At 36.3% G+C, this 26,189-nt stretch overlaps 1 protein-coding gene across 7 annotated transcripts in view; it reads left to right on the top strand.

Annotated features, from left to right (window-relative positions):
- Nav3 (neuron navigator 3) overlaps nucleotides 1–26,189 on the top strand; it is a 751,750-nt gene that overhangs the window by 444,104 nt on the left and 281,457 nt on the right. The window lies entirely within an intron of this gene.

Genomic DNA, 26,189 nt, shown 5'->3' with positions numbered 1-26,189 from the left:
CATTTCTAAGAGAAGCAAATCCTGGATAGCAACCACAATAAATGGTTGTCATTAAAAAAGCATTTATGTGGAATATGCAGCTACTCATTGCCCCAAACAGTTCTGTAATCTGATTTGAGAGAACAAATCGCTTACCATGTCAGTAAAGTCCTCAGTCCCAAATTCTCAGTCTTTGTTTTGTTTTGCATTAAAATAGATGCTGCTGATCAAGTCATCCAGTCTTGAACCCTGATGCCTTTGTCTGATAATTCACATTACTCTTTTCTATCCCATGTCTTGCAAGAGGTTAGAGATTTTATTTCACTTCTTATTTAGAATTTTTCCCTGTCTACATAGACTTACCCTTGGGTATTTATTTTCTGTTAGTTATTAAATTATTTCAAATTCTTTCCCCCTCATGTCTCTTCACCATCACCCACTGAACACATCTTCCATGCAGCTTAATCAAGCATTCAAAAGTGTCTTTCCCCTGCCTTACAATTTCTTTATTCAGGAATGCTAGCCTTCCTCCTGTTCCTGTAACTCCATCAAGCTTCCCTTTCCTGTCTGTAGTCTTCTCCTGTGTGTCTAGCACTGATGCTCACAGTCATCTATAAGATGGAACACAGGGCCCCCAATGGAGGTTCTAGAGAAAGCACCCAAGGAGCTAAAGGGGTCTGCAACCCTATAGGAGGATCAACAATATGAACTAACCAGTACCCCCCAGAGCTCGTGTCTTTAGCTGCATATGTAGCAGAGGATGGCCTAGTTGGCCATCAATGGGAGGAAAGGCTGTTGGTCTTGAGAAGATCATATGCCCCAGAACAGGGGAATGCCAGGGCCAAGAAGAGGGAGTGGGTGGGTTGGGGAGCAGGGCAGTGGGAGGGTATAGGGAGCTTTGGGGATAGCATTTGCAATGTAAATGAAGAAAACATCTAATAAAAAATGCCTTAATAAAAAGAAAAAAAAAGACTGCTTAATTCTCCTATCTTTAAAGAAATCATATTAGTTTTGTAAATAATCATAATAACGATGATGATGATGCTTGATTTTAGGTTTTGAAATTATCATAATTACATTATTTTCCCTCTTGTTCATGGCCTCTCTTTTCTTAATTATTAGATTTCATTTGTGCTTCATATTTTGAAAAAATATGTGTATATATATGTATATATGTATATACACACACACACACACACACACACACACACATATATATATATATATATATATATATATATATATATATATATATATATCATGTGGAGTTGGAAAATGTACCATAAAAATGTCAAGGGCTGATATTTTCCTTTGATGTACTTTTTTCGGACTTTTTAACTTAATCTGAATGTTCTAACCTCTCTCATTGCTTTTCAACTCTTACTGGCTTCTTCCCTAAACCAGTACCAAGATGTTATTGTCAATAAAGAGCCTTTCCTTGAGATGATGGAAGATAGATTTCAGAAAGAAACCTTTTGTTTCCTATACCTACCAGTCTCTCCACAAAATAATTTCTGTACCTTTTCTAGGTTTCCCATATGATACAAATACCACTCAATCTTTACTACTCATTCCAAATGCCAAAGGAATGCTTTAAAAAGTACACATGATGGAAGTAGAATGGCAGAGAACGTACGTGCTTTTGAGAAGATTGAGAGCAACATGAGGAAGTCAGTTCTTTAGTCCATGCTAACAGGAATCACTTTCTCAGTGTCCCTACTCAGTGAGTTCACGGATGGCGCAGGAGGAATCATGTCATCCTCGTGTGCTTAGAAGGGACTTAGCTAGGCAAAAGACAATCAAATGAATTGCCTATGATGAGGCACTCTAGTTTCAGGTTTAGTACGTACATATTCATACATATATCTATTTATGTTATATGTAAATAATATGTTGAGCATTTCCTTCTTTTCAAAGTGTACAATTTTTACTTATTTCCTAGGTTTTGTTTTGTTTTTGAGGTAAGGTCTAACTCTGTAGCCTTGGATAACCTATAACCCATTGTGTATACCAGGCTGGTATGGGAATCATAGCAGGCCTCTTGCCTCAGTGTCCTGACTATATATTATATATTGTATATTACATATTGTATATTATATACTTATATATGAATAATATATTTTATTATTATGTGTCATATTAATATACTGGTAGTAAATATATTATTCATATTGCAATATATATAACTAATATATAACATATAGTAATATATAATATATAAATGTATATGTATTACTAATGAAAAATTTGTTTTGTGGATTTATAAGGCTGTGAGAAATCTTATATGAGTGGACCATTCCAAAAGGATTCAAAAGTTATTTATGCGCTGGGCAGGTAGGACTGGGGTACAGAGGGGGAAAGCAGTTTTTAATGAAATAGTGTTGCGAAATGTTTAGTGGGTAAAGTGACAGTAGTAGCTGGAGAAAGTAGCAGGATGAGATCAGTGGAGAGTGAGCTCATTAAGTAGCCACGGAGAAGGCACTTACATGACAATTGGACCCAATGGTCATGGTAGGGACATTTAGATAAGCCATGGCTGAGGGGAACTGATGCTAATTAGCATTATTTATAATTGCAACAGGCTAGGTTGTGAACCAAGTGCTTCACCGGGCATCCTACTTAGTGTTCTCACTGGCTAGATGATGTAGGCACTACTATTGTCCTATTTTTGCACATGAAGAGACTGAGGTTTGGAAAGGTAAAGATACTGACCAGTTTTTCAATGATAGATTGTGGTAGAAAACAGGTTCAAAATAAGAGTTTGCAGTTGTGGAAAATGTGAATTCTTAACTAACTAACTAAGTAACTAACTAACAATGAAGACTTTAGATGATAGAAAGATGTGCCCAGGGTGGGGGGTATCTAGTGCCTTGGTGTTCATGTAGAAAATTTTCATATATTTCAGATATTAAACACCATTGCTATGAATTGTAAATAAATCCTTGTCTATTTCTAAGTATGTCAAACCATCAGGAGAAGAAGATTAAGTAGACACATAGCCTCTACTGGATTATATGAGAAACAGAAATGAATAAAAGTAGCCCCCAGATAGACATAGAGCAGCAGATGTCAACTGAGTAGATCCTGGCTCTGGCTTCCAGCTGTTTCCCTTTGCAAAGGTTCCCAGCCAGTACTGAGGGCTGTCAGCGCTCCTGTGGGCTTGCTCATGGGCCAGCATTTTTAGAGCTGGCCTGCCCTGCAGCTGCGGATCAGCCTGCAGTCCCCTAGGTAAGCGATGCTTGTACATTCTCTTACTTGTGTTTATAGAGTCATCATCATTCCTTTTTGTAGTTACAGCTCTTTTGTCAGCTAAGATGTTAGGGATGCTTTAATTGCCTTGTGTCTTGTTGGCAGCACTGGAATAAAAAAATGTGGGAATAATGCTTACATTTGAACATTTTTCTCTACAGGCTGGAGAGTCATTGTTCATTGTAATCCATTTATTGTCCTTGTAAAATCATTGGCAGTCTGAAATGGTGGCCTATCGTTTTGTGTTATTAAAAAAGTCCTTATGTGTTTCATCTCATGAGCTAAACTACAAAATTATATTAAAAGTCATATCCGTCACATGTACTGAGTCTTCCTATGTTCTTTATATGACTCAGTCTGTTGTGTTGACATTTTTCGAGTATTTTTTGGCAGTTTGCCAGTAGGTTACATTGTTTCTCTTTGGTATCAAAGCCATCTTCCCTTTATTGAAAAAACATCTACTAAATGTGTTATTTATAGACACATGAAGTCAATAGATATGTCATTAATTTTTGAGCAGGGTTTTAACACTTTGGCATGTTACAGCACCATCAGCTACCATATTCAATTAGTAACATTCTATATGGAGTATATTTAAGAGAACATTGTATTAGGCCCCCAAGGACATAGAGTTATGCCCAGTTCAAAGAACATAAGTAATTCAGCCTTTATGTCATCTAAAACTTAAGTGAAACAAGAAGGAGAGGTCCTGATGGAACTGTTCAGATCCCTCCAGCTGTCACATCTGGAGGATTTGGGATTATAGGCCTGTGCTGCTGACATCACTCCCCCACTTATGGGGAGCTGGGAATTTAGCTGGAACTCCTGATATACTAGGCTTTGCTCTCTATGCACTGAGGTACATACCCAGAGTGATATACTTTTCAAAGGCAACTCTTTTTTTCTCTCATTCTATTTCCTGATTGTGTCTCCTCCCTTATCCTATTTCTCTCGAGTGTTCTCAGTGTTTTCCAGTCCAGTTAATTCTTCGGAGCAGGAATTTAAATAGCTTACTGTGAATGGTACTGGGATCTGGTTGGCTTTGTTGCAAAGGTAGGAGAAGTAGTATTCAGCAAATTGTGGAAGACTTGTTAGCATTTCTTCCTCATTCCGCTACAACAAATCATTGTCATTCTCCAGCTATAGCAATCAGAATTATCTCCAAACACTGAAATGTATGAAAAGAAGACAAAGTTAGCAGACATCTGAATTCTGTTAGCAATAGTCTTTCTGGAATGTTACATATTTATTAGCAAAATGATGTTGGCAAATCAATTTATACCTGTCGTAGTTTTTTTTAAATAAGAGTAATAACTAACTCACAAGCTTGTTGCACAGATTAAATAATTTTAATTATAATTATATAATTATATATGAAAAGAAAGTTTGTACTTGGTCAACATTTATTAATATGAATCTAATGTAAAGGTTTGATGAAAAATGCTAACAAAGTGCTAGGACAAGGGGGCATTGGCTTACTATTCACTTATATTGAAAATTACATTTGAACCATGTCTTTTATCTGTCCAAGTAAACATGAGAAAAAAAAAGAATATTTCAGAGAGACTACTGTTCATCAGTGTATGAAATAAGGTGATATTTTATAAAATGAAAGACGATTAGCCAATTATAACAAATAGAAGAAGGTAGGTGTGGTTTGACACACTGGAAGATGGTAAGAGAAGCCTTGGCGATGGTGTTGGGACGACCCTACCCTGTACAGGCTGAGAAGAGATTGGGAACTACTAAGCTGACATGTGTAAGCTTCTAGAAACACAGTGATGAAATGAAGTAGGAAAAGATCCAAATTAGAAGAAGGCTGGAGCTCCAGGACATGGAAGCAAGAAAATAGATATCTTTATTCCAGAGCCAAACCCAAACACAAGCAAGAATGTCACATCAGCAAAAGAAGAGGTTTGAATTAGTTGACCCTTTATCAACTACCCACACTATAAGTCTTGTAAAAACAAAACAAAACAAAACAAAACATTTTCTTTACATAAGAATGCAGATTCGTTTGAAACATTTTGAACTTTTCAACTTATAGTATAAAACTGATGATAATTGACACTTTGAGTATCTACTGCATAATAGATGATAGACATATAAACCTAATTTATTATTATCACCACAAAGTACAGACTAATTACCTCTATTAGCAGAGATACCGTGAAGCATTTGGGTTACAGTATAGTTTATCTGATTCTTACCTCATCTCTGTTTTTTCCTTCACACCAGTGTGAAAGCAATTGTCAAAAGCAATGTTGTCCTTCACTGGCTTCTTGGAGACTGGATTTTGCCAGAGGAAAGGTAGCAAAAGTTAGGGATTCATCCAGGAATTCCTACTTAATCGTTGACAAGTTTCACTCTGTTCTCTTCTTGTTGCTCAGTTCCCACTGTTGTTCCAGTTTTTGTAAAAGAAAGAAAGAAATGCTTTCTGCTGGATTACTGGTCCCTATTTCTGGATAAGGAATTTGATGTCCCAAGGGAGTTTTTTAATTGGTTACATGGAAGGACTTCTCCTTCCCAAATTATGGAATCATTTGTTTAAAAGTATTGTAGTATTAATTAGAAAATAGGTCACTGGATGAGAGAGATCACGGCCCAAGAGTATCCATTCCCTGGTAAAATAATACAGTATAATTTTTCAAATGAAAAATGAAGAACAAAAATGAATGAAAGAAACTTGTGTCATATCTTGTTATAAACTGAACACTTGAGGTGGCTAAGTCCATAGTTATTCATAATGAAATATAATAAAATAAATTTAGATACAATCAAAATGACACTGATAATTAAGGTGATGTTAACCTCTATAATATATAGTTCCTTGGGCTCTTAGATATAACAAAGTAGGAATCTGTAATTCACCCCTTTAATGGCTCTACACAGGCAAGAACTGACAGGCTTACATAAGATAAATCTAGATTGGTGAATGAATCTTTTCTTATTGTAATGTTATTATTTTATATCTTGCCTGCAGTTTCCTTTCCCTCCTCTCCTCCCAGTCCCTGTCTTGTCCTGGTGTCGCGCCCCCTCATCTGCATCACCCCATCCATCCACTCCTTCTCCATTTCTCTTCAAGAAAGGGAAAGTCTGGCCTCAATAAATATCAAGAAACTATGACATATCAAATTAGTACATGCATTTTCATTTTATTTGAACCCACGCATGCTTTTATGTATTGTCTGTAGTTGCTATTTAGGTAGAATATCAAAGATGGATCTTTATTATAGAAAACTATGACCTGCTTAGACAAAAGCATTTCTTAAATAGTCCACTAAGAAATGGTTTAACAACATATGTTCACAATAGCCCTGGAAACTAGGTACAATCTAGCTTGTCTCATCCTCATGACTCTAGACAGCAACCTGTGGGGGAAAAAGAAAAAGAAAACAGAACAGTGGACACATGTTTAGCTAGTCCACTCACCACTAGGAGGTCCTTCCCTTTGTCTGACACAGAGACAAAGGCAATACAGGCCAGCTGTGTACTCAGAAATTAAGAAAAACAGTATTTAGAGAAATTTTATTAGTTAGAGATTAGCCTAAATTTCTAACTAAATCGGGGTTTCAAGATTAGACAAAATTTTATGATAGATAGATAGATAGATAGATAGATAGACTGATAGACAGATAGACAGATAGATAGATAGGTAGATAGGTACATAGGTAGATAGATAGATATAGGGGGAAAGAAACCTTCTAGGGCCTGGAGAAAATCGCTTAGCAGTTAAGAGCACTGAATGCTTTCCAGAGGTCCTGGGATCAATTCCCAACAAACACATGGTGGCTCACAATTGTCTGCCATGGGTTTTGATGCCCTTTACTGGTATCCCTGAAGACGGCTATGGTGTGTTCATATATATAAAATAAATAAATAAATCTTTAAAAAATCCTTCTAAAGTGCTCAGTGGTGTCTCATAGATTGTCACACTGCTGTCTTGATTTATATAGATATCTACTGAAAAGCACAACACTACATCAGAGAAGAAATATAATTTCTAAAATACAGAAGAGAAGGATTTGTAAGTTATCCAGGTTTTTGAGTGTAACAATGTACATAAAGTTGATAAAGATTTTTACTGAGAATTCTCATATACAAAGCTCACTGTGGTCCCCTGTCTTCTCTGGCTACTTCCACAGTGTGACTTTACTGACTACATTTTATTTCTTGTGTTCCAACCTGCCAATCCAGATAGATATCCAGAAGTTGCTCTTGGATGAGACACTCAATGCTACTTCCAGTACACAGGCTTTAGAATTCTTCTGTTGTTGGTACTGGGAACTCTCCATTAGAAATAGAATCTAGGCAGCCAAGAAAGTATAAGATCTGAATTTTTCAAAGTAGAGTTTATAGAGCCAGATTAGAGTGAGATATCCCAGTGAGAAGGCATCATTTGTTGTTTTCTGTGTCTTGGTAAGTGGGTGGCTATGCAGTTGTGTAACAGACTGTGGCCCCTTGGTTTGGAAGCATCGTGTGACTTCTGGAAGCACTGATAATCATTTCCAAGAAGGCATTGAAAGGGAATAGGGAAAGGAGTCATTGAAAAAACTCACCACTGGTATTGACAGAAGAAAGTCATGTTATAATCCTTTTAGACTGCAGAAAGTATTTTCAGTAGTCAGAACACCTCATTTGAATAGTGAGATGGATTCTGAATGATGTAACTTGTGTTTACAGTGTGTTGTGTATGACAGTATGTATGAATTCTGATATATTATTGGAATGTATGTCATGGGAGCAGAGGGGGGAGTGGGAAGCAATAAGAAAACCAGCACAAGACAGAGGGTGCTGGAGGAGGGCCCTGTGGGGAGGGGTGAGCATGAACAATATATAGGACTGGGAGTGAAGTTCAGCAGCATGCTTATATTGCATACAAAACACACACAGAGACAAACAAAACAACAACAAAAAAAACAGGAAAAAAAAAACAAAACAAGCAAGCAAACAAACAAAAACCCACTGTGTTTCATCCCTAAGACAGCTTGTGAGGCAGGTTTGTGATCAGAGCAATTAGGAGGTGGAGGCAGGAGGATCAGTCCTTTAAAATAATAAAGCAAGATTTTCACCAGCAGGAGACCCTTTTCCAGAAATGAATGAATGAATGACCATATACATATGAAATTGTCATAATGAGGCCCATTTGTATATTAACCAAAATATTGGGGGTTTGGTTGGTTGGTTTGTTTTTTTTGGTTTTTCAGTCTCATAGATGTTTAGGTGAAATGGATGCCATTTTATTGTAGGTTGGTTCAAGGGAAATTGACTACTTTTTAATATTCTAAATAATAGAGATTATATATTTGTTTCTGAATCCTTATGTTTTAATATCTTTCTCTGCCTTTATTGATTTCCTAGAGTATTGTATTCTTGTCAAAATGTGTGCTATTATTTTGTCCCATTTTGAACATTTGTGCCAGAGTTCTTTTCTCCTTAAGCCATTTACTTTTTTTATTGGATATTTTCTTTATTTACATTTCAAAGGTTATCCCCTTTTCCCATTTCCCTTCCCCTGGAACCTTCCTATCTCATCCCCTCTCCTCCTGCTTCTATTAGGGTGTTCCCCCAACCACTTACCCACTCCTGCCTCCCTGCCCTTGAATTCCTCTACACTGAGGTATCAAGCCTTCACAGGACCAAGGGCCTCTCCTCCCACTGATGCCAGATAAGGCCATCCTCTGCTACATATGAAGCAGAGCCATAAGTCCCTCCATGTGTACTCTTCTTCTTCTTGCCATTTCTTTCTTGCTCTGGCGGGCTTCTTGATATCGCACTGTCATTTTCTTTCTTCCCATGAGCATAGTCTGATTATCCTCTCCACAACTAGATTCTCAGATCCATTTCTCTCAGATTTGATCTCGACCTTTCATAGTCTATAAAAGATACTCTTCAGTAAATACAAATCCTTATATTTGTATAAGGATTATATACGTATACACTCCACACTTACTTATATACTCCATGGATCCTTGGTGGCTTTCTTTGACTCTGTTCACTGCTTATCCAGTTTTTTGCTCTGTCCTCGTGTGTTTGTTCCATGCTCATTCAGGAGACTTGCCTTCTGGATTTGCAGCAAATCTTTCATAAGCGCACTTATAGTTTATTTTATACCAAATTTCTGAAACTTCTATTTTAGATTTAGCTATTGAATTATTATCTTATATTTCTATATAAGACTAACTTAATGATTATTTAATTAGTCTATTGAAACTTTGTTTATTGAAGAATGTATTCATGAATATATTAATAGATAACATGTACTTATTTGTGTGATGTAATATGAAGAGTGTCTGTTAAGGCAGCAGTAGCAACATCAGAGATCCCTAATCTTCTAGTCTGAAGGCCCGAATGTTCCTTTCATAGTTCCTGAAATTCATTAGACAATTTACAAAATAAACCTTAGACTGTGAGTTTAATACAATAGTATTTCGGATGCCATAGAGTTTGTTTTCTCTGCATCTTCTGCAGCTGCACACTGAGAAGAGGATCTTTTGTTTTCCTTCAATAAGCATGCTGTTTCTCTATAGGACAGACAGGATGTGGTCTGGGAGAAAGTCCATTCTTTAACAATAGACTATTGCCGGAAAGTTGGGGGAGTGCAAAGAGGAAGAGACGATTTGTCTACACCTAAAATTATCAGAGGCACTTGTTTACATGATAATATTAGATTCTAAGAATCTGTTTTGTTTTTTTAATGTCACCCATGTGCCTCATCTGTTTCAATTGACTATGGAAAACTCTCATCAATATAATAAGAATATTTTGTTTTTAATTCAGGGAGAGAATTGTACCACATTCTGTCAGAGAAACTAGACAGGTGATAAATTCCTCACAGCAATATAGAACATTTTTCTAACCATTGTGTATGTTATGCCATCCTATGGAGTAACGCTCATAAGAATCAAAAGGAGATCATTGAAAGGATGGGAAGCATGAAAGGAGGGGGAACTATGGACAGGACACTTTGTAGGAAAGAAGAGTCTGTTTTCATAAAAAGAGAAAGAAGGAAAGGAGGAAGGGAGGAAAGGAGGAAGGGAGGAAGGGAGGAAGGGAGGAAGGGAGGAAGGGAGGAAGGGAGGAAGGGAGGAAGGGAGGAAGGGAGGAAGGGAGGAAGAAAGAAAGAAAGAAAGAAAGAAAGAAAGAAAGAAAGAAAGAAAGAAAGAAAGAAAGAAAGAAAGAAAGGAAGGAAGGAAGAAAGGAAGAAAGAGAGAAAGAAAGAAAGAACAACAAACCAATAAGAAACAAACAAAGAAAGGACAGCAGGAAAGACAAATTACAACTAAAAGGTAACCGTTTGTATCATTCACCGGAAAAGGTTTTCCTCAGAAGAATGAATGAAGAATACCAGTTCTCTAGACTTTCTTAACAGTTCCTCCTGCAGGGCATTTTCTCATTTGATCTGCATGAGAAAAGATGTCTCAAGAGTAAAGGCATCACAGGCAGGGGTGTCTCCCTTTCTCCTGTAGCCTTGATCAAAATAGCAATTATATTTTGGTTACATTTTATATTTTAAAGGGATGTGATAAAAACTAAGATTTCATATCGCCACGTTCACTCTACTGTAAATGTGCATTTGTGTTCCTTCGCAGAGACAGAGTTTCCATATAGACTCTCACGGCACGGAACTTTGTGGCACATCTAAGTTAGTGCAGTTAGCATCCAGCTGAAAGAAGAGCTAGGCTCAAACTCACGGCCCTCTTCCCTTTTCTCTCTTCTCTTCAAATGTTGCTGTGAACAACTTTCATTAAATGTCTTGACACCTGGATCTTCTTGGGGACACATTGCTACTCGCCAAGGAACTTGGCAGTGCATGTTTCCTATTGTGGGACAAGCTTTTACTTAGAGAGCATTTTAGAGGCACAGGTTTAACCGCCACATGAACAAAGTAGCAACGATGGACTTCTCAGGAGCATAATGAAATTTCAGAGTTCAGACCGAAGAAAGCCTCTCAGAGCAGACGTGAGTAAGGCTGAGTAAGGCGTAAGTCTAGGTGTAGGACTTTTTTTAGTCTGTTCCAGAAAACAACAGTTGGGTTTCCTGGCAATGTGTTAATGGAATGACTGGTTTCTTTTTCTAAACTGTGTTTCAGACAGAGAGGAAGAAGGAACCAAGTGGATTGTGTAACTTTATAAATAGAAACAGCCCCGTTGAAATAACAGGAGCACTCTGAGTGAAGGCAAATTTTGCTACTAGCTGTGAAATTAGGCAGCAGACTGAATAGAAGAGCCATCCACGCAGCAGCTTCGGGGCTTGGCCTGGAACTGCTGGATGGGAAGCATCCACCAAATGTCAGTATTGTGCTCCACCATATTCCAAGGGTTTTAGTCCAGATAAATCAAGAGCTCTTCTCTGCTGGATATCGTCTAGTTGCAGACATAGGAAGCTTGTCTTCCACTACAAATATTGAATAATGAACTCATATGTTTTTCAGTATGGCTCATAACTTAAGAAGTTATCTGGAGCACTTATACTGGCAGAAACATGAGGGATAGAGTGCTAGCTTCCTTAGCTTCTATAGAAGAAGTGCTTCACTGTCTTTGCTAGCACTGTGTGGAGCAGTAGCTGATTAAATTCCATTGTCCTTTTATGTTAGCTCATCAATTCTCAAGCTCTGGGTTGTGACCCCCCCCAATGGAGCTCACATGACTCTTTCATAGGGGTCACATATCCTATATGCTGCATATCAGATATTTACATATTTGCTATGATTCATCACAGCTGTGAACTTATAGTTATGAAATAGTGCTGAAAATAATATTACAGTTGGGTAGAGAGGGTAACTACAACATGGAGAACTGTATTAAAGGACTGTAGCATTAGGAAGGTTGAGAACCATTGCTTTAGATGGAAGGTACTTATAAGTAGAGAGAAATCCACACCGAAGGTCATGAAAACAATGTTTTCAAGCAATCACATTCAGGTTGACAGGTAGAAGGAGAGATTATGCTTCTTCCTCCGTGTTCAGTATTTAGAAACTGTATATTTTATGTCTTCAGAAATCTTTGACTTTTGTGGTATACCCTTCAGAGACATCATCGGACAAATAGGCAATGATCTCACCAATTAGTCAAGCCTCACTTGACCTGGTGAAAAAATGAAATTTCACATTTAAACTCATCTTTAATGAGTGGCTCCCTTCACTCACGTTTATGTCTCACAAGAGTCCCTAGCACAGTGTCTTAAATATGGCTAACAGCGGAAACATATTTGTTGAAGAAAGAAAGGCGACGCTGATTTTTATATTACTCCATTGACTTGTGGTTTGTTTCTTGCCTCCTTATAAGTGTTTACCTCTAGACTCTACTCTATTTTTGATGAATGTGAATGCCATCTCTGCCATTTAAGCATAACAGTGATCTGGAGTATCATGGTTTAGGCTTTCGTGTACTGGAACAAATCCATCTAGAGCAAAACTTCCCCAACTCACAGGTGGTCACAGGTGTCTGAAGAGCTAAGTCATAAAATGGAGAATAATGAAGACGGAAGGGATTGTAGAGAAGCATCTAATACAAGTCTCCTTTTTATGCCCAGGTAAAACGAGAACTTAGCAGGTTTGAGTGAGTCATCTGAAAGCTGTCACTTGAAAACTATTTTTTAAAGTTTTATTTATTGCCCATGTATGCTTCCAGTGTATCTATGGGCATTTGTGCTTCAGCACGCGTGCCGTGGAATGAACAGGAAGGGGAGAGAGCAACCTAGTGCAGTCAGTTCTCTCTCTCTTCCTTTATGTGCATGTGCATTCGAGGGATTGATCTGAGGTAGTTTATGAATAGTACCCAGGCTTACATGACAAACTCCTTTACCTGCCTGATTCTTCATGGTCCCCAAATTGTGTCATTTTGAAACATAGATATGTGCCCTTCTATGTCTGTATTTTAAACATATAAAAGCCAGTATTATAGCTTGTCTTATTAAGAACTCTTACTTGTCTGGGCAGTGGTGGCACATGCCTTTAATCCCAGCACTTGGGAGGCAGAGGCAGGCAGATCTCTGAGTTCAAGGCCAGCCTGGTCTACAGAGTGAGTTTCAGGACAGCCAGGGCTACACAGAGAAACCCTGTCTCTAAAAAACAAAACAGACAAACAAACAAAAAAACCCAACTCTTAACGTTTTTATGTCAGGCTTACAAAATATTACTTCAATGTTCCAGGTAAGTCCCAGAGTCTTCTAGAAGCTAGTCAGAATCTTGTGCTAAAGAATTAGTACTGTGTTGGGTATGTTCAAGACATGTTCTAACATTTAAGATTGTCCGGGCACTCTTTGTTTCCCTTGTCAAGATGATCTGTGAAGCTGATTCTATTTGTAACACCCATGTTTCTGGCTGTGGGAGTTTTATGAATATTGATAAAGAGCTCATTCTCTTTAGTAATACATGATCTAATTTTTCTGTTACAAACCTGTTAAGTCCCTGAAGTGTAGCAAATTCAACTAATTATGTTATAAATTATAGGTTTTATTGAAAGACTTTAAGATACACTGTTCCTTAGACAAGAAAATGTTTCTCTATTCTAAAATGTGTTTCTCCTTGGTCTCAAACCTCCATTCCTGAAGAAAGAAGGTTAGTGAACAGAAATGATTGATGACTTCCTTGTTTCTCTCTATACTTCTGGCCTCTCTACTGAGATGACCCATCCATCCAGTTTGATCACTTGATTGACAATCATCGTGTGTCCTTTACAAGACTACAGGCCTTGTCATACCACCAGCTTTGGAAACTAAAGTCCTTTCAGCATCACTACAAAAAATATATTAAGATACTAGAAATACCTAGATTCAGACACACAAGGAGAGAGAGAGAGAGAGAGAGAGAGAGAGAGAGAGAGAGAGAGAGAGAGAGGTGTTGCTTATAATTGAACCCTTAACTTTTGAAATACTAGTCAGGTGTTTCATGATTGACCTAGAGCCACAGACCCAGAACCTCACCTATCTAATGGTGACTTGTCATTTTCCCTTTAGTGTTTCAGTTCCACAGAGGGAAGGGACACTGTACTGTGGTCCTCCAGCTACTAAGTACAAATGGAGCCAAAGTCTTCTCAATTCTTACTTTATTCTGGAGCATTTATTAGTACTTTTATTTTGAATAATTGATTAAAAATTAATCCTAGACCTGGTCACAAGAGAATAAACATATCAAACATCTTGGGTTTCTTTAATTTCCATTTATTTTGAAAAACCATTTCCTAATCTTCCCATTTTCCCACTGTTTCAAATATTACTTATCTTTGCTTCATGGCTTATTTTTCATCCTCTGCATGAGATTTTATAGTACGATTTCATCCTCATGTCCAAAGATTAAGCATTTGATGAGTAAAGGGAGCTTTTGAATTTAGAAAACATGAAAACCTTATTTTCAAGGTTACTTTATTTCTATGGGCCTAAAACATTTAATATTGATCAATGAATTACATTTTCTAAGTTGAATTCTTTTTTTTTTTATTGTCTCAGTGGATAGAGGAATTATGGGTCACCTAAGAAAAAGAGCTAAAGGGGAACAAATAGTGCTGGATAATTTCAGAAATGCAATGTCACAATATATAAAGAATATATAACCGTGGTATGGTAACATCTTCAAATAATTGTATTTCCTTGAATGTTCTGGTTTTTTAAATATATTTTAGTATGAATGGATTCCTGAAAGCTAATAAAAACCAACAATAGCATCTTCCTTCTCTTAAGTGCTAACCAGAACAGCTGAAGATATGAACTGCTTTCTCATTGGTCTTCATGAAGGCTTGATGGACATGGGAAATTAAAGTGTAAGGGTGCTGAATATCAATAAGATAAATCATATTCTGCCAGTTCTATAATTTCCATTGATATAACATGAATTATTGCTTCCATATTAATGCAGTAGCAGGAATTAAGCAACAGCTGCCTTTAGGAAAACAAAGAATATCTAACTTTTGCAATGTAAGGCAGCTCTCTAAATATAATATAGATATAATCAGCCTATCATAGCCCATGTGTGATGATGGAGAGACACAATTCAAAATAACTTCAGGTCAAAAATATCTACCAAATAAGGACTCATAAAGCACATGTTTCCCGTAAGTTCATAACAGTGCTTTGTAAAATACTTAGCCTGTTTTAAACATTTAAAATATATATTAATGTTTAATACACACATACACTAAAAGTGTATCAATGGTAGGAGCTGATGAATTTTCAATAAAGGAATACACCTGTGAAACAAATACAAAAAAGGAAACAGATATTTGCAATTTCTGAAATGGACAATTAATTACAATTTAGATTATTTTTACATGCACACACACACAATCTCACGCACATATGTATTCCTCTGTATATTTTCCCATAGTGTATATTCATTCTGTCAAATTTAAGAATTTGGATGATGTATAATTTGCTGACTTTATGAACAATGATGCTGTGAACCACACTGCCATTCTTTTGTGACTTAAGAATCAGTATTAGATGCAGAAATATGTAGGAGTGAAATTGATGACCATTAGGAGAAAAATATGCTCAGACTTGCTGGTTGTTTCCTGAATCTGTTCTAACCAATGGCTTTGTAACCATGTACAATGCATCTCTAGCTGCTCCCATCTCAGCCCTCGGTCACCCGTTCCTGTGACATCAGAGACTTAGGACTGCGTGGAATTTATTGTAGTTGAGAGCTACAATTTTGTGACAACTAAAGGAATTGATCATTTTTCTATAATTTAATCTATCACTGAAAATTCCTCAATATTATATACTATTTTGTTTTGGTTTGGTTTGGTTTGGTTTTTTTGCCAGCTGCCAGCATTAAAGAGTGCAAATCTACTTTCCCAAATAGTTTGAAGAATGTATTTTGTTAATATTATGGGTATGAGCTTCACAGGATATTTACTTCATAAATTACTTTAATATAAGTTTTCAATTAATGTACTATCTGTTCATAATCAGGGTATTTCTAATTATCAGAAAATAGTATATCAGAAGGTATACATATTTACTTATACTAATAAAGAAAATTATTTCTCAATAATTTCCATTTGTTGATTTTAGTTCATTAATTTATCCTTTCATTCATATATTCAACCATCATTACCAAAGTCTTGTTAGACTTAATAGTTATACAAATGGGATTAAAATCAGAGTTGATGGTAGAAACCAGAAATATTTAAAAAAATAATTTTTTAGCCTAGATATGTGATTGAACCTCAGTGGTCAGTTCTTGTCTAGCATTCACAAGGCCCTAAATTGGATTTACAGCTCTACAGCTTCATACTCACAATACACACACACACACACACACACACACACACACTGACCCTTTCAGCACACTTTGTCATACCCAGTGCTAGGGAAATGAAATAACCCCATTTTATACTTTTCTTCTCCAAAAGAGACTTCCCGCTATTCCATACACTGGATGAATTTTAGAGCCTTCATTTGGGTTAGTTCTTTTAGTCAGAGACAAATTATCTACTAACACTTCAAAGTTAAAATTAAGAATTAATAAAAGAGAACTTTTCAAGTGATGTCTTGCCAGAAGAAGCAATGGTTCTGCTTGTCTCTTCAACTGGAAGACAGTCTATTTCTTAAGAGTCACTGAAGGGGGTTGCAACCCTGTAGGAAGAGCAACAGTATCAACTAACCAGACTCCTCAGAGCTCCCACCAACCATAGAGTATACACGGGTGGGTCCATGGCTCTTGCCACACAAGTACCAAAGGATTGCCTTAATTGGCACTAATGGGAGGGGAGGCATTTGGTCCTATGGAGGCTTGATACCCAAGCATTAGGGGGATGCTAGAGCAGTGAGGTGGGAGTGAGTGAGTGGGTGGGTGGGTAGGTGGGTGGGTGGGTGGGTGGGGGAGTACCCTCTTAGAAGCAATGGGGAGGGGCGCAGAGTGGGGGTTGTGGAGGGGAGACCAGAAAAGGGGACATTTGAAATGTAAATATATAAAATAATCAATTTTAAAAAAGAAAAATACAAATATGGCCAACAAATCTAACAAACAGCCTTCATCTTTAATAACAAATAAACAATTATGTATCTGGGAAAAAGGGTCAGACTACAGCAACTTTATTATATTTTTGCTTATGCTTCCTAGTACCTTGAACTAAAACAAATATGAGTAAATCCATAAAGTCTTATTTTATGATTATTGTCAAACAGGTGCCTCCCATATTTTTAGTTAATTTTTGAATAGAAAAAAACTTGCTGGTCATAAGACACTTTGTATTTTAACAAGATTTCATGGTTAAAGATATTTTTCTTGGTAAAGGCAGATAAAGGGGGAAGAACAAAAAGCTGGAAGCGAACTGTATAATCATGTGTGTTTCGTGTGTGCTGAACATACAAACATGCTTTGGGATACTTGAAGATGAATGCTCAAGAACATTGGTGTGAGTTTTCATAGATAGTTGCTTAATTTTCAAAGTTATCTCCTTCTCAATCATGCCCTCTACTCTTAGTTTCTTTCTTCATTTTTATCCCATATAAGTGCTCAGATTTTTGTGCTTATACTTTTGACATGGAGTGAAGAGGAAGACCAAGTGATTGCTTCTAACAATATGTATATAACAACACCTTTAAAACCCTGTTGTTAATTCTATCTCAAGAAATAAATAAGACTCTGTAGGCCTTGGCTATCCATGTTTTTCACATATTCTTATCATTTGTTTCTTTGTGATGATTTAAGCCTGAAGATAAACAACACTTTCTGACATGATGACAGGGTGAAAATTTGGGGGAGCTTTTGAAAAAAAAATAGCTCATGCTATCAAGTGTTGAGGAGAGGGGGTTTTGTTTTTCACCCACAATGCACCTCTGCCGAGATGCATCGTCTTTGTTATGATACCAAACATTACACATCAGAAATACAATTTCCAGTTTCATGAGGTTCCATTAATTACTTCTTGACTTTAGTGCCCGAACCATTGGTGTTCTCTTCAGGAAGTTGTGTCCTGTGCTGATGAGCTCAAAGCTATTCCCACTTTCTGTTCTATTAAATTTAGTGTATCTGGTTTTACGCTGACGTCGTTGATCCATTTGGACTTGAGTTTTGTGAGAGGTGATAAATATGGTTCTGTTTACATTCTTGTACACGTAGCCGTCCTGTTAAACCAGTGCCATTTGCTGAAGATGCTTTCCCTTTTCCATTGTATAGTTTTGGCCTCTTTGTCAAAAATCAAGTGTCCTTAGGTATGTGGGTTTATTTCTGGGACTTCTATTTGATTCCATTGATCCACCCACCTGTCTCTATACCAACACCATGCAGTTTTTATCACTATTGCTCTGTAATACAGCTTGAAGTTGGGGATATTGATACCCCCATAAGTTCTTTTATTGTCCAGGAATGTTTTTAGCTATCCTGGGTTTTCTGTTTTTCCACATGAAGTTGCTAATTGCTTTTGCAGGATTTGTGAAGAATTGTGTTGGAATCTTGATGAGGATTTCATTGAATCTATAGTTTCACTATGTTAATCCTACCTATCCACGAGCAATGAAGATGTGTGTGTGTGTGTGTGTGTGTGTGTGTGTGTGTGCGTGCAAGAGAGACAGAGACAGACAGACAAAGAGAAGGGGGAGTCTATGAGGGTGGGATTCTCCCTTCTTAGAAGATAAGGGAGGGGGAACTGGGAGAAGAGGGGGAGCCAATATTGGCATATAAAGTAAATGAGTTAAATAAATAAATAAATAAATAAATAAATAAATAGAAAGAGGATGATTTCTCCAAATATAACTTAAAGATACTATTTTTTTATTTTCTGTATATGATAGATGTTTAACTTGGATGTCTGGACACCACATAGATGCATTAAATCCACTGGAACTGTAGTTATAAAAGATTTTTGCCATCGTGTGTGGTGCATTAAATCCAAGTTCCCTAGAAGAAAAGTTAATACACTTGACCAACGAGCTATCTCACTAGCCTCCCAAAAGATTATCTTGTGAACCATTTTCCGATAGGAAGAACGTCATGGTTTTGAAATGCCACAATAAATGGGAAATAATAACAGCTTTACCATTAGCTTTTCTTACAGTGCTGTGAAAATTATAACATTAGAATATTTACTTTAGTGGAACTGTCACCATCTCTTTCCTAAATATTGTGTGAATATAAACTAGTATTTGAAATTGTTTCCCAGGCATTGTAGAAGTAAATCCATTATGGTCTCTGAAAACCATCTCTCCAGATCTTGAGGGGCTCTACATTTTCATGCTTATTTTGGAGAACAAAAGGATGAGTCTGTGCTAATTGTTGAAGCTTCATTTAAAAGTATCAAAATTTAGCACCTGTTTTTCAAATATTAATTGAATGCTTGACTTTTTTAGATTTTATGCATGCATTTGAGTAATAAAAAAAAAGAAAAGAAAAGCTAGCCAAGGGAGCTCTGAACCAAATGAAAGCATTGCTCCGACTCTCTGAGATCCAGATCTTTTAGATCTAAAGTGTAAGTTAGACTTTGAAAAGGTAGTATCTTATTAGAGTGTCCACAGTAATACAATACAACCCTTTAATAATTGATAACTGTTTCCAGTAACTCTAAAGTCTGGGATTTAATTCTTGGAAGAGTCCTAAGACAATAATAGAGGATACTGACGCCTCTTTGTGGTAACTAAAGTGTGGGATGGGAAATTTCAAGCTTCTCAATCAGTTAAGTTTTATTCAGCATCCACGGAAAAATATAAACCATTCTATTTATTTGTAATTATTTATCAGTACTTGTAATAAAGCACGGATGCATTATAATTTGGGGGGGGGATTTCTTTTGACTGATTAAAGCAGTGATTCTCAACCTTCCCAATGCTATGATCCTTTACTATAGTTCCACATGTTGTGATGGCTCCCACCCATAATATTATTTCCATTGCTACCTCATAACTATAGCGGTTAAGCACCACTCCATTAAAGCATCTTTAGACACATGTGGCCTTTTTTAAAAAATTCCTTGACAGATAACATAACCACTTTTTGAAAAGCCTTCCTAGGAATAACTTTTACAAAATTAACAAAGTAATTAGTTATATTTTCCTATTTGGGAAAGTAAATATAACATCATTGCTTTAAAACTGGAGCTAATGGAATTGTGAACTATCACATATGCAAAATATATGATGGAAAGGGCCCACTTCTGCTCCTAAGGTCCTAGGGTTAAGACACAGAGCTTACACTGCTGTTTGCTTTTTGTTATCAGCCTGTCCGCAAGCCAGAGAATACATGGGTCAAACAAAAATTTACATCCAAACCCAAAGCCATCCATGCCATTTGCCAGGAATAAAAGTGCTTTTTGCATTGAAACAAAGCCTAATCCATATTTATTTCCTGGCTTCAGGAATTTTGTGGGGTCAGTTCTACGGGAGAGCTCCAGGGAGTTAGGAATCTGGCCTGTGATTTTTCCTCCTGGCACTGGCTTCTGAAACAAAGTACAATCACTTATAATATTTCAAGACGTTATCCATCATCCACACTGCAAAGCACATGGCTGTCATTTAAGCTCTAGAGTCCGGCTTGAAGACTTTCGTATTCATGGGAGGTGGAAAACATGAAAGGAAAATGGAACTGCGAGACCGGGATTTTTAGAGGGGGATTCAATTCCATGTGGGTGAAGAACTTGACTCAAAACACATATGTTCTAGGAAATGTTTGCCGAAGACTGGGTTGTTAATTATGAATTTCAAAGGGTGAACCATATATCTCAGGTTCTCAGAAGTATGTAATGCATACTACCATGTTCACGTTAATATCTAAGACTCCAGCCGTTTACAGGCACAACTTTAATAGCGATTTACCGAAAGAATGGCTGAGAAAACAGATACGTTGAAGACAGATGGGAACTCATAGCCGTTTTTGTTACACTATCTCATTGTGGTTTTTATGACACTGTGGGGATCCTACTTCCAGAAGGAGGGGAGCCTCTCTACTTTCGCTTCAGTCTGACCGCTTTTCTTTAGGGAAAGGAAAGACTCACAAATCAAAAGTTTGCTCATGCTAAACCCCAGGACCAGACATAGAAAGAAAATCTTGCTTTATAAGCATGCCTATCCATACAACAGTACTTGTTCTACTGAAACCCCAATTCAAATGAAACGGAACCAAATCTCTTGAAGTATCAGCTGGCTACTGCTGGATATGCTGCGCTTCACAGAGAACTCTCTCTGGACCATTCTGCTGTGGTTTCCTGCAGAGGACGAAACAAGATTCTTTACCCCAACCTGAGCCCATAAACTCTTCCTGTTAACCCACTGGCATCACAACCTCACAGGTATTTCTTTTCATTATATTCTCTGTGGTGGCAGAAAGCGGAGACCCTTTCTCTATTTGTCAATGAATGGACGTGTCATTTAAGATAATGTATGCTTTCTGTCACCTTACCAAGGAATGAGAAGTAGATGTTAGTCTCTTGACACCAATTTCAGTTCTCTAAATTTCTAATTTCAGTTTAGATGGAATTTTCTTTAGTCCCTGCAATCTTACTGAAGTCCGTGATAAATTTCCTTAGTATTCATTCATATTCTTAAATTGACCCCTTACTAATTATGCTGTATAACTTTGGAAACTCCTGTTACAAACATGATTCGGAGAAGTTCTAATATACAAGCCCCATGTTAGAATTCTTGGCTTCTCTTTCTAAGAGGAATGTATAGCACTCTGTAGTAAGGCTTTTGGTCTCCTAAGACAAAGGTTTTTCACATAGAGTGATTGTTTGGGATCTAGGAAAAGTAGGTGTGGCTGTGTGGGAGGAACAGTTTTCTGGGCATTCCAGAAACTTAGCTGGTGATGTCTTATTTAAAAAGATTTATTTGTTTATTTTATGCATATGAGTGCTCTATCTCCAAGTACATCTGCATGCCAGAAGAGCACATTAGATCCCATGACAGATGGTTCTGAGGCAACATATGGTTGCTGGGAATTGAACTCAGGATCCCTGGAAGAGCAGTCAGCGTTCTTAAACTATTGAAATATCTTGGTCTAGTTTGAACCTTTGGTGTAGTTCATAGTGCTAGTCTGTTTCTTTTCATTTTTCCACTCAAACTGTCTTCACGTGCATTATTCTTTTGCCTTTCATTTTATTTTGTCATAGATGGAATTAACTTCCTCCAGTTAATTTAAAAGCACATTTAAACTATGATCAAAAAGATTGTGGGGGAGATATACATGAGTTCATAATTAGATACCCTTGAGTTACGTTGGAAAAAGATGTAGTATATATCCATCTTTGTAATAAAACAGATTATATGTATGAGGATATATGACTATATGTGCATGCATTTATACATATATAAGATGTCTGTATACTCATATTTAAGGAAATGATAACATTGCCTTTTAGGAAGAAGGGGCAATGAGAACCTTAAAATTCAATGGAACAAGTAAGATTTCATTACATTTATATATATGCACATATATACACATAAATAAATATCATGCAAATATATCAATTCATGTTTAGATTATATATACACTAAATAGAAAAGTAGACTCTCTGCAAACTCACACACATGTGTGGATATATATATATATATATATATTTGTTTATACATACATACATATATATATGCCTTATATTATCTAATATTTTTATCATTTACATCACTTACAAATTTGAGATCCTCCACCAAAAGCTTGTTGGAATTTAATAAAAACTGACATATCTTACTTGCAGATGATTCACACCCAAAATTGTTCTCTACCACAGAAAACCAAAGTGAATATTTCAGCAGGAAAAGTATGCACCTTTGTAGTTGTTTCACAATATTTCTTATAAGTGTAATCTTGATAGGTCATTAATTATCATCATTAAATAAATATTATTCCTTTAGGGTCAGATTAAATTGGAATTATTTTATTTGAGTAAGGTACAATAGTCAGACTGCATTTGACATTCAAGTAGAGTGAATTTGGCTTTCGCTGTCAAAATGTTAGATGCAGATGTGGATGCCTAAAGTCAAGTTTAAATGTTTAAATAGAGCTCCATATGGTTTTAAACCAAGCAGGCAAGGCTGCTGGCAGTTTCTTATGAGATTTGATTGACAGTGTGCTTAGTATTTCCGTGATTTTCAGTCAAGCTGTTTTAATTGGCCTGTTAAAGGGAAATAAAGGGCATGATGTTCAAAACTAGCCTTTACAAGTTGTATAAATGACCATTTTGGTCTGAATTATTTGGCAAGGCAGTATTCATTTGAGATATATTTGTATGAGTAGATAGTCAAATAACAGATCATTTCAAAATGCTGCTTTGGAAAAACCCCATTACTTATTTATCACGGGGATGCTTGTCATGAATGCTAATGTTCTTTCACAGAGAGGTTCACTCAAATCTGTAACCAAGGAGGTGTCTCGTGTAATAGGACAAAATTAGCCAATGACTTCAGAGCCACAGAGCCTCATGATATTTAAAGCATCCTCATTGATGAAAACTTTTCCCAACTCAGAAAAAGAAATTCTACATCCCTCCAATTAATTCAGATGATTGTAATGTGCCCCCCCCCAGACTTTATTCATACTTAACTAAACCCATCCAGATTTAGATGTTTTCTGCAAGATTTCTGTTCTCATGTGGTACCTGTCAGGATTGGCAAGGGCAATACTAAATTAGTTAAGATAGTGCCATTTACATTCTGGTCAGCTGCTAAGTAATCTGGAGTAGTAAGCTAATAAAACCGATTTTTATGTGTCTCTGAATAACACTGAGAAATATTTCAACATTGCAAGTGGACTTTGTGTTGTATTGTGAAAGAAAATAAAGCAAACACACTTGAATCATAAGTCAAATGTGACCTGCTAAGTCTCCTCGACGTTTACAACCTCGCTATATCAGCAACAGGACTCATAACTGTGGCCTGTTTTATGTTCTGTCACTGGAGATGAGACTGAGGAAGGTTATGGAGAAAACAGAAATCTTTATGGCAGCTGTGAAGTTTCCTGAAATCTTAAGTGCTTTCCTGTAAGCTATTTTCTCTTCTGTATTTTATCAAGTATTCTCTTTTCACGCCATCATTTTGAAATAGTGGCTGAATGTTTTCGTTCTTAGTCATGTGATATAGTTCCACCCCTCCATAAGAACATTTAGTGGAAGTGTAGTCATTTTGTTGAACTGATGGAAATTGGGTTTGTTTAAAATTACTTTGAAATAACTACCATCACATATCAAGGAATTCCACAAATTAAAAATTATACACACCAACTGTCTCATTTCTGACATGTTTTCTGGTGTTGAAACTCAGTACTGATTGATTTATGCTCACATGAAAGTACTTCGTCAAATGAGGACAGATCAAAATGAATTTGTTTCTGGTCACCAGTCTTTGAGGACTATTGAGTACTATTGACATGTTCTGGTCTTATATTTTTACAACATCAAAATGTATTCTTAAGACGCTCCTGGGCTGGATGCATAGGAAACTTTTTCATCATTTGTGCCTGAAGTGTGTTTTCAGTGGAGAGGAAAAGTGGATGGATATATATATATATATATATATATATATATATATATATAATATATATGTGCATATATATGCATACATATGTATATATGTATATATATATGCACATATATGTATATGTATGTGTGTGTATCTGTATATATATATACCTGAAGATTAATGGCAAAGACAATGAGGTATTTTGCTTTACTTGAATCAGTTCTGCTTCTTAAAAAGAATCTTGTTGTTGTTACTTTTGTGATACTGAAGACTGTAAGAGGGCATGTATAAAGAGCTGAATGCTCATCTGAACCTACTGTGGCCAGTCAGTACAATCTATTAAGTTAAATCCTTTGGCCTCAAGTTTGTTCTGAGTTGGAATGAAAGAAAAAGAAAAGACACAGCATCAATAATCCTCTCCGCTGTCCTCTCTAGCCAAGACCATTGGGCAGCTTATTAAATTTTATAACTGAGACTGGTAGAAGAACAGTGTTGGTTTAGTTTAAATCTCTCAATAATTAAATCCCCAAGAGGAAGTGACACTTTATCACTGGTGAAACATGGTCATGCTTAAACCATCATTATTTTTGTGTAACTACAGCTTATCTAATGTTTCTTATCAAGCAGGCAGATGTTTTTGGATGAGAAAAATATTTATTTTAGGACCTGAATAGAGACAAGATGAAGGAGTATACCACCACACTTAATTTTAGAAGGTCACCTTCTGTTCTCTCATCTTAAAAAAAAAAATCAAGCTAAAGTGTCTCCCTTCTTCATTTCTGTAAATTATGATTTCATGTAACCACACTCGATTGCCATTTTCTAAATGAATGAAAACCTTTTATTTAATATTTAATGAGGTTTATAAGTATGTTTAACGATTTAATTTCATAAAAATCCTTGTTAAATGTATTTGTAGTTTCTCATATCAAATGCAACGTGATTAAATTTAAAAAGGATGAGATGGGAATATGAAACTAACTGGTACTAAAGAAAGAGACACAAATATAAATGGGCAGTAATTTCACTAAAAATAAATAATCCAAGTATATATATATATATATATATGCACACACACATATATATATATATACACACTAATTTATATACACACATACATACATAAGTACATATATACTATGTTATAATATAAACTATATATAGTACATACTATATATAAACTATATATAGTATATACATATTCACATAGTGATCTAAGGATTGTTTACACAGAAGCAATTGCACAAAATTAAAGGTAAAGGAGCTGTATTCTCTTCAACGGGTGAGGCAATGTGCTAAGAGGACAGTGTCTGGTACTAACTGAAAATTGATAAGGTCTTTGTTTCCTTCTTTGTGGTTTCCATTTGATGGACAGCTGTTTGGAGTTTTCCTCATTATCCCAGCTACATGTGTGCTAAAATAAACAAGAGGGGAAAACCATCTTATTTGACAGTTTTGTGAGGCATCGTTAATTTCATGGAACAGCTCATGACAGGCCTCACATCTCAACTTTACATTTTATGATTCCTGGAATTGTTTTAACATAGATGTGTATGGCAAAATTTTTACAGCTTGTC

Source organism: Mus caroli, unplaced genomic scaffold, assembly GCF_978045245.1.
Source record: "Mus caroli unplaced genomic scaffold, Mus_caroli_1 scaffold_9, whole genome shotgun sequence".
In the NCBI taxonomy this organism is placed as follows: Eukaryota; Metazoa; Chordata; class Mammalia; order Rodentia; family Muridae; genus Mus; species Mus caroli.
This window is presented reverse-complemented; position numbering and strand designations above follow the sequence as displayed.